This window comes from Sminthopsis crassicaudata, chromosome 3, assembly GCF_048593235.1.
Source record: "Sminthopsis crassicaudata isolate SCR6 chromosome 3, ASM4859323v1, whole genome shotgun sequence".
NCBI classification, from domain to species: domain Eukaryota; kingdom Metazoa; phylum Chordata; class Mammalia; order Dasyuromorphia; family Dasyuridae; genus Sminthopsis; species Sminthopsis crassicaudata.
The window spans coordinates 342977169-342985765 of NC_133619.1; the positions used below are offsets into that span (position 1 = coordinate 342977169).

The window sequence follows — 8597 nt, forward strand, 5'->3', positions numbered from 1 at the left end:
AACAGATAAAAAGCTTGTCTCTGAATGTATAAGATCTGAAGTCAAATATAGTCTCTGAATTACTGGCTTTGTGACCTTGTGAAATTAATCTAACTTTTTTGAACTCTGAGTATATTGATGAAATTTTAAGTTTCAGAGCAAGTGCCAGTATGCTTTAGGAGAGAGTTTTCTTACTAATTACTTTCTATACCAATAAAATCACATGTCTAGTTTAAAAATATTATTGATATTTGAAAGGATGTGAATTTTGCAAACTATAAAGTGTTTCAGATTCAAACTGTTCCTTTCATGGCCATTGGTGTTTCCATCATGGCCCCTTGTATCCCCATCATGGCTCCATTTAGCTAGGACTCCAACTTCCAAAAGCTAGTCCAGTGGCTTTGCAAGCCTGGATCAGAGCTCCACCTTCAGCACCTTTTTGAGATGGATCAGACTACTTAAACTGTTTCAGCTTGAATCTGGACACTAAAAATGGACACATTCTTGTGGATTATTCCAAAAACCTCACAAGAGAAGATGTGATTGAAGATGCTTATTGAACTGGCTAATATCTCATGGGGTGGAAGATGTTTGAGAAGAAATGTTTAAGGGAAATAAGATCAATTTCACTGAGGACCAGGCTTGCTCCACATGGCATTGTGGAATTGCTTTAATAGACCTATGCTTGTGGATGGCAAGGATATGATACCAGAGGTGAACAAAGTGCTGAAGAAAATGAAGGCATTCTGTCCATGGTGGAGACTGGAAAGGCTACATAGGGAAGACGATTACAGATGTGATCGATATTGGCACTGGAGGTTCTGACTTGGGTCCTGCGATGGGTGCAGATGCCCCGAAGCCTTACACCAAAGGAGGTCCTCATGCCTGGTTTGTCTCCAATATTGACAGTACCCATTTTATCAAGGCTTTTGCTGAACTCAATCCTGAAACTTTCCTCTTCATCATAGCATCAAAGACATTCACCGATGCAGAGATAGCTAAGGGGTTGTTCCTTCAGGCAGCAAAAGATCCTTCAGCCATGACAAAGCATTTTGTGACCTTGTCTATTAGTGCACCAAAAGTTAAAGACTTTGGAATTGATATTGAAAATATGTTTGAATTTTGGGATTGGGTTGGTGGATGTTACTTGTGGTCAGCTATGGGCTTCCCCATTGCCCTGAATGTTGGGTTTGATAACTTTGAACAGCTGTTGAGGGGGTCATTGGGTGGACAATTGCTTCTTCACCACTCCCCTGAAGAGGAATGCCCCTGTGCTTCTTGCCATGCTAGCATCTGGTACATTAACTGTTGAGGTGTGAGACTCAGGCTCTGATGTCCTATGACTAATATGTGCATTGTATTGCTGCCTACTTCCATCAGGGTGACATAGAGTCTGATGGGAAGTATATCCCTGAATCAGGAATCTTGATTGAATACAACACGTTCCCCATTGTATGGGTAGAACCAGGGATGAATGGACAATCAGTATGCTTTCTACCAGCTTATTCATGAGGGTCTCTGGATAATTCCTTGTGACTTTCTCATCAAATGCAGATTCCAATCTGGAATGGTCTCCATCACCAGATTCTTCTAGACAACTTCTTAGATCAGACTGAAGGGGAAGATAGCAGAGGAAGAACAAAAGGAGCTGGAAGCTATACCTAAGAATGATGATGCCCTGAAGAAGCTGTGGCCTCATAAGGGCTTTGAGGGAAGTCATCTTAATAATTTGAGGGTCTTTATAAAGCTCACATCTTTCACTCTTGGAGATTTAATTGGCCATGTATGAGCACAAGATCTTTATCCAGAATGTTGTCTGGGATGTCAGTAGTTTTGATTAGTGGGGAGTTGTAGTGTTCTGTTTCTCTACATTGTAGTCGTTCTCTCGGGGCAGGTTTCTTTGGAGCTTCTGGAGGCAGCCTTTGTTTTAGTTCAGTTCAATAATCCCAAACCCAGCCAGGAGTTAAAGTTCTTTACTATCTCTTTCCAAATTTTATCTCCTTCATTTGGGGCTCGGCTAGTTTTCTGGAGGCCTTCCTCTGTCCTTGGTTCCTGAGAGCTCTTGCCGATAGTCCTTTGTTTCTCCCAGCTTCAGCCTCTAGCTCCCTCTGAATCCAAAGCCTCCAGCCAGCACAAAGGTGGAAAATGGAATGAATCAGACTCTGCCTCTGAGAGTGGGATTGTGGGTTACCCAGAAGTCAATCCTAGTTGTGAATCTCCCAAGGTCCTCTCCTGAAGTTTTCCCCTTGACTGAATCCCGACTCTTTATATCCTCCCAGAGAGTGGGCTTGTGGGTACTCCCTGGGCTTGTGGGGGCTCCTTAAAAGTGTGAATCTCATGGAATTGTAATAAATACGTTATTGAACTAGAGAACTGTTAAATACCATGCTAAATTAGATAATTATATCCATTCCAGTGACTTAGCACCTTGTAAGAATCCTAACAGGGAGTGGAACTGGAAAAGCAATTGATAAAGAAAATTGAGTCTGAGTTGGACTCTGATAAACCTGTGACCTCTCATGATGTTTTCACCAATGGGCTGATCAACTTTATCAAACAGCATTGGGCCTAAGTCATGAAGCAACTAGCTGCCTGCCCTTTGTGACCCAGTCTGATTTCTGTTGTAGTGCCCATTTGGCTCCTTCCTGCCCTGTCACAAAGAGATTCACTTGTCATCCTTTAAGGCAGGGTCCTTCTTCCTTGTCAGGAAAATAAGTCCTACCTCATGAAGCTACTTTAGTCTGATGGGTTTTTAGTTTTTTGGTTCTCAATCCTTCCTTCCTTTGTATCATACAAGTGCTTAGCCTTTCCATACTTTTCAGGGCTGATCTAAAAAAATGAAGATGGCAAGGAAAAAAAAACACAACAAAAACAAACAACCCCCCCCAAAATAAACAAACAAACAAAAAAATAGGATGTAGAAGCCATTGAACTGTTTTTATGATTTTTAAAAATATTTTATTAAAGTTTTTAATTTCCAAAAGATACATATGGATAATTTTTCAACATTAACCCTTGAAAAACCTTGTGTTCCAATTCCCCCCTTGCTTCCTCTTCCCTCTCCTAGATAGCAAGTAATCCAATATATGTTAAACATTTATGTGTTTAAAATGTGTTAAATCCAATATATGCAATTATCTTGCTACACAAGAAAAATCAAATCAAACCAGTAAAAAAAATGAAAAAGAAAATAAAATGCAAGCAAACAATAACAAGAAGAGTAAAAATGCTATGTTGTGATTGATAGTTCCCATAGTCCTCTCTCTGGGTGTAGATGGCTCTCTTCATCACAAGATCATCTGAATCATCTCACTATTGAAAAGAGTCACATCCATCAAAATTGTTCATCATATAATTTTGTTGCTGTGTACAATGGTCTCCTGGTTCTTCCCATTTCACTTAATGTAAGTCTCTCCAGCCCTTTCTAAAATCATCCTACTGATTGTTTCTTACAGAAGAATAATATTCTATAACATTCATATACCATAACTAATTCAGCCATTCTCCAACTGAATTGCATCCATTTAGTTTCCTGTTTCTTGCCACTACAAAAAAGGCTGCCATAAATATTTTTCCACATGTGGGTCGCTTTCTCTCCTTTAAGGGAGATATAAGCTCAAAAGATAATGTTTCTACTCTCAATCTGTATGATAACCTAGACCAAAGCTCCCATTCCTGACCTCCCCTGCTATTTCCCTGGAAAAATGTGATTTCTTCAAGAGCATAGACAATCTCATTTTTATTTTTGAATCATTAGTGTCTTAAACAATGGACACATTGTAGATGGAGGGTACTTAATAATTGCTTTTTGATTGATTGTCATTTATTACCTATGTAAATTTGGTTAAATAGTTTTATTTCTCTGGGCTTCAGATTATTTTCCCTTTAAAATAAGGGAGTTGAATCCCTCTAATTTGAAGATTTCTTCAAATTTTAGTATTCTATAAGTCTATGAGAGGAGTATAAGAAAAGGGGAAAATGAAGAATTAGATTTAGAGGTAAAAAGAATCTCAAAGGCCAGATTTAACCCAAGTTTTTCATTTTCACAGATGTACATAAAGACTAAATGATCAGACATGGTCAGAGTGTCAGAGATGGAATCTGGACCTAGATCCTTTTACTCTAAGCCAGTGAACCTTCCACTGAAGCAGGCCATGAAGAATTTTCTTAAAGAAAATAAGAGAGATGGAGGTGATCCCATGGATTGCTTTACTTTCTCTCTAAAGAAAGTGAGCTTAATTAAAGTCTTTAAGACACTATAAGCATTTGCCTTCCTCCTCTTCAAACTGGCTGTGTGACTCTGGACAGGTCAATCAACCTTTTGGTATTCTAGGAAAGTTTATAAGTTGGGGAGAAAGTGTCTACATGAATTGAAAGAATGAGTTTCCACACCTAGGAGTTCTAATGCTAATGAAATTACAAGTCTTTTTCCTGTATCAGTGATAACCATATAATGATAATGATGATAATGATGATGATGGCTTTGTCCTTTTATTGTTATGATATTGCTTAACAAAATTCATCATAAAAACATTGTTAAAAGGCTGTATTATTGGATTAAATCTTCTTTAAGAAAATCTCTAAAACTAGGTTAACTAAATTCAGTATTTTCTATCCCATTACTCCATTCTGTACATTTAAAAAGAAGATTCAAAGGGTTTTGAAGCAACTTTTCTGTAGGTCATGGAATTGTTGACCTATGCCAGAAACTAGAGATAGAAATAAAGGTAGAACACATGGGAACTCAGCTTCAGTCTCTGGATGCCAGCTCCATGTGGTTAATTTAACAGTAAGCACAGGATGTTATAGCATTACCTTCCAGGGTTCCCAGGGGAAATAATTTCCATTAGCATCAGACCAGTAATGGATACAGAACCTGCTGATCAGTCTAGGCAACATAAACACATAATTATAATATTTATCTCAGCATATCCCCTGAGTTTCGAATTCAACAATACAGAAAAACATCATCTTTCGATTTTTTTAAATGAAAACTTGATTTTATGATTTCAGGTCACTGAGTTAATAAAAAGAAAGGTTCTTTGAGGCAAGGTCCCTCATTTTTTCCTCCTTCTTAGCAGCACACTATCAGATACCAATCAGTTTTCAAACATTTTTAGCCAGAACTACCACAGAGTCAGCCTCCAAGATAGAATTTGATACAAAGGTAACAATTTGCTGCAATTCTATTTGTTTTGAAAAATTTTACTGTGCTTAACTAGTAATTAATAAGCAACAATAATAATTCACATTTATAAAGCACTTTATGATCCGCAAATGCTTTCTTGTGATAATCTTGTAAAGTACATAGTAGAGTATTATTATTCCCATTTTACAGATGAAGTGAAATGAATTGCTTGCAGTCATCCTGCTGGTGTCAGAATTGTAACTCAAATTTGTATCTTTTCAATCCAAGTCTGGTATATTGCCTCTGTTATTTGTGAGATTTTTGCCATTATTTGTGCAAACAGATTAGTTTAAAAGTCAATAATAATAGCAGCTCCTTCCTCTCTTTCTTCTCCCATTACATAGCAAGCTATTTCAAAAACATTTTGTGAATAATCAATTGGTAACTGGTAACTGGATTGAATTTTGAACTTGATTTAACCATTTGATATATATGTTGCTAGGGTGCAAAGTGGGTGATCTGTCCCTTTTAGCTCATGTGTTTCATTCTCCCTGCTATTATTTGATTTATGGTAATGACATATTTGAGGAAAGAATATTGGAAAAAGGAGCAGGCATCTATAGGAATAAATTCCAATGGTTCATGCCCTTGAGTTTCAGTTATATCCATGTTGCACTCCCAGCAGAGGGGGCAGAGGCTTCAATGACTCTTCATATTCCTCCATCCCCATGAATTCCATAGATCCCATTTCTCAAGTTTTTCAAAGTTATTATACAATATATTTTGTGCAAATGTCTGTTAGAAAATGTCTTTCGATGTGTAGTTGAATATAAATTTATAATATTACTATTATTGTATAAATTGTTCTTTTGGTTTTTCTCTCTTAATTCTGTATCAGTTCTGAAACTGTCTCTTTCATATAACAAAGAGAACTGCTTTAAATATTTTTGTAGATATAGGTTCTTTTATTTTTTCTTTGATATTTTTTGTAGATAGGCCTAAAAGTGGTCTTAACCACCTAAAAATGTCTAAAAGATTTACATAGCTTAGTGATTTTATGGACATAGTTCCAAATTGCTTCCATAATACACAAGTCTACCAATAATATTCTTATATTTTATGACACAAGTCTACTAATACTGCTCTTATGGATCCAAAGCCCCAGTTGTCAGGCTATCTAAAAGCCTGTCAGATGGTGCAATGGATATAATTCTTAGCCTAAAGTCAGGAAAAATCTGAGTTCAAATTTAGCCTTAGACATTTAACTAAGTGCATCACTTAAATCCTGTTTCCCCTAGTTTCCTCATTGGCAAAATGGTTATAACAGCATCTACTTCCAAGGTTTTCATCAAGATAAAATAAGATAACATTTGTAAAGCACTTTGCAAACCTTAAAGTACTGCATGAATTCTAGTTATCATTATTAGTCTCACTAAGGATAGAGAAGCTCATTTTGCAGAATCTGGCCATCAGATGGTCGTCTTTTGATCACAGTAATTCATAAAAATCATCTATGAAGGCAAGGAGGGTTGTAATTTGCCTTGGGGAAGGGACCAACTTTCTTGATAAAATGATCACTCTTTAGAAGTTTTGAAGTAAAATTACACATATTGTACAATAGTTACTCTTTCCAGAATTTTCTTCTCTAAAATGTAACAGATTAACTTTTAAAAGTAATTATTTGAAAAAAGCATTACTTTTACAAATAATTGTTTTAAGTCACATGTTTTCTAGGGCATGTAAAACTATTTGGTATAGGGCATATATAACTAAATTTAGCAAATAAAATAATTTATTCCAACACGCCAGTGAAGTATTTTTTTTTTTTTTTTTTGGTTCATAAATTCCCGGTCTAGCACTGATCAGTCAAGTCCATCAGGGGTTGTAAGACTAAGTAAAGCCTCCTTTCCAACCTTCAGGAAACTGAAAGGTCTGAGTGACAGCTAGCCGCAGCAAAGCATCCCTTATTTACTGACACAATGATCTAAGTCTCTTGCATGCAGCTTTATGAGCTTAGGTGCCCATCACTCATGTATCCACTGGGTTTTCGTTGTAATTAAATGTGTTATTCTTTTCCTAGAAAGAGGTTCATTTTCCCAGAGATCCGGACTCACCTATCTGTGCCTGTTTCTTTCTGAATGAGACAAATTTGGAAGAATTTACTTCTAGAAGCTTGAAAAGAGAAGTATATTGAGGTAGAATGTTACTGAATGTTACTTGAGTTAGAAGACGTGTATAAGTCCTACTTCTGCTTCTCACTAGTTGTGGGACCTTTCACTGGGTCTCAGTTTCCTCATTATGAAAACAAGGGGGGGTTGAAGATAATTTCTAATGTTCTGGGGACTCTTGTCCTCAGAATCATGGAATCATAGGCCATAGGCAATGTCTGTAAACTTGTAGTGCACAAAGCCCCTTTTCCTAGATGGCTTTAAATTCAATCTAAGATGTTTGTTTTAAATAGCAAAATTTTTCTTAAGGAGTATAAAGGTAAATTTATACACATTTAAGAGGAAATGATCTAATCTTATTCAAATAACTGAAAAATAACAATTATACTTTGTAAATAAAATTCTAATTCTTCATTGTAAAATATTTGTTTAATAAGGACAAAATTTAATGTACTAGAGTACCTTGAAGTATTTATTTACTACTGTATAATTTCTCACTAAATGCTCATAAATCACTTTACTCACTTTACTAAATTTTAGCAACATATTTAAGAAGCTTAGACTATAATGGAAATTATCTTGAGTTAAAAGAGATTTACAAAGGATTTTTACAAAGTTATTTATATAGGCCTTTGTAAGCTTTAGATCTAGTAAGATCTAGAAGATCCAGCAACATCTAGAAGATCTAATGAGATCTGCTGTTTCTTTTCCTCATAGTTTTTTGAATTTCCTTTACTCTTTAAATTTTACTGGTTAAGATTTTACTGGTGGTAGTGCAGATCAATCAGGCTAATATGTTTATTTCTTAGTATACTTAGATAAATTAAAAATTACAATATTTATATTATAAAATTTATTTAATATATTGTATCAACCTTGTGCTCCCTTCTCTCATTGCTGAATTTGTCCTAGAATCTCCATTCTGAGGAAAGATCTAGGCCAGCTAAACTTCAATTCTCTGCTTTTTGCTATTGTGGTGGGTGAAAGATTAAATGATTGAGAAAACAAAGCATCTTCTGAACATATTGATTTACCAAGCAATAAATGACAATTACTCAGCAAAGTGGGACCAAATCTCCTCAGGCTAGATCTGGACCATGAAAACAAGATGAAGAGACTTTTATACATTAAAAACAATTAATCAAATAAGTCTAATTAATCAAAAGGAAACAATACATTAGGTAATCTGTTTTCTAACTATTAGAGACTTTCCAAATTAGGGGTGGGGATATTAAACAGGTTCAATTCCCAGAAATCAGAAAAAGAGGTATCCCACTTCCCTCAAGTGTCTGTAAACAATCAAAGGAACATGGAAACAATAA

General features: G+C 35.8%; 1 pseudogene; it reads left to right on the top strand.

Annotated features, from left to right (window-relative positions):
• Nucleotides 1-330: 330 nt before the first annotated feature.
• On the top strand, nucleotides 331-2551 carry LOC141559543 (glucose-6-phosphate isomerase-like; annotated as a pseudogene).
• Nucleotides 2552-8597: the final 6046 nt, after the last annotated feature.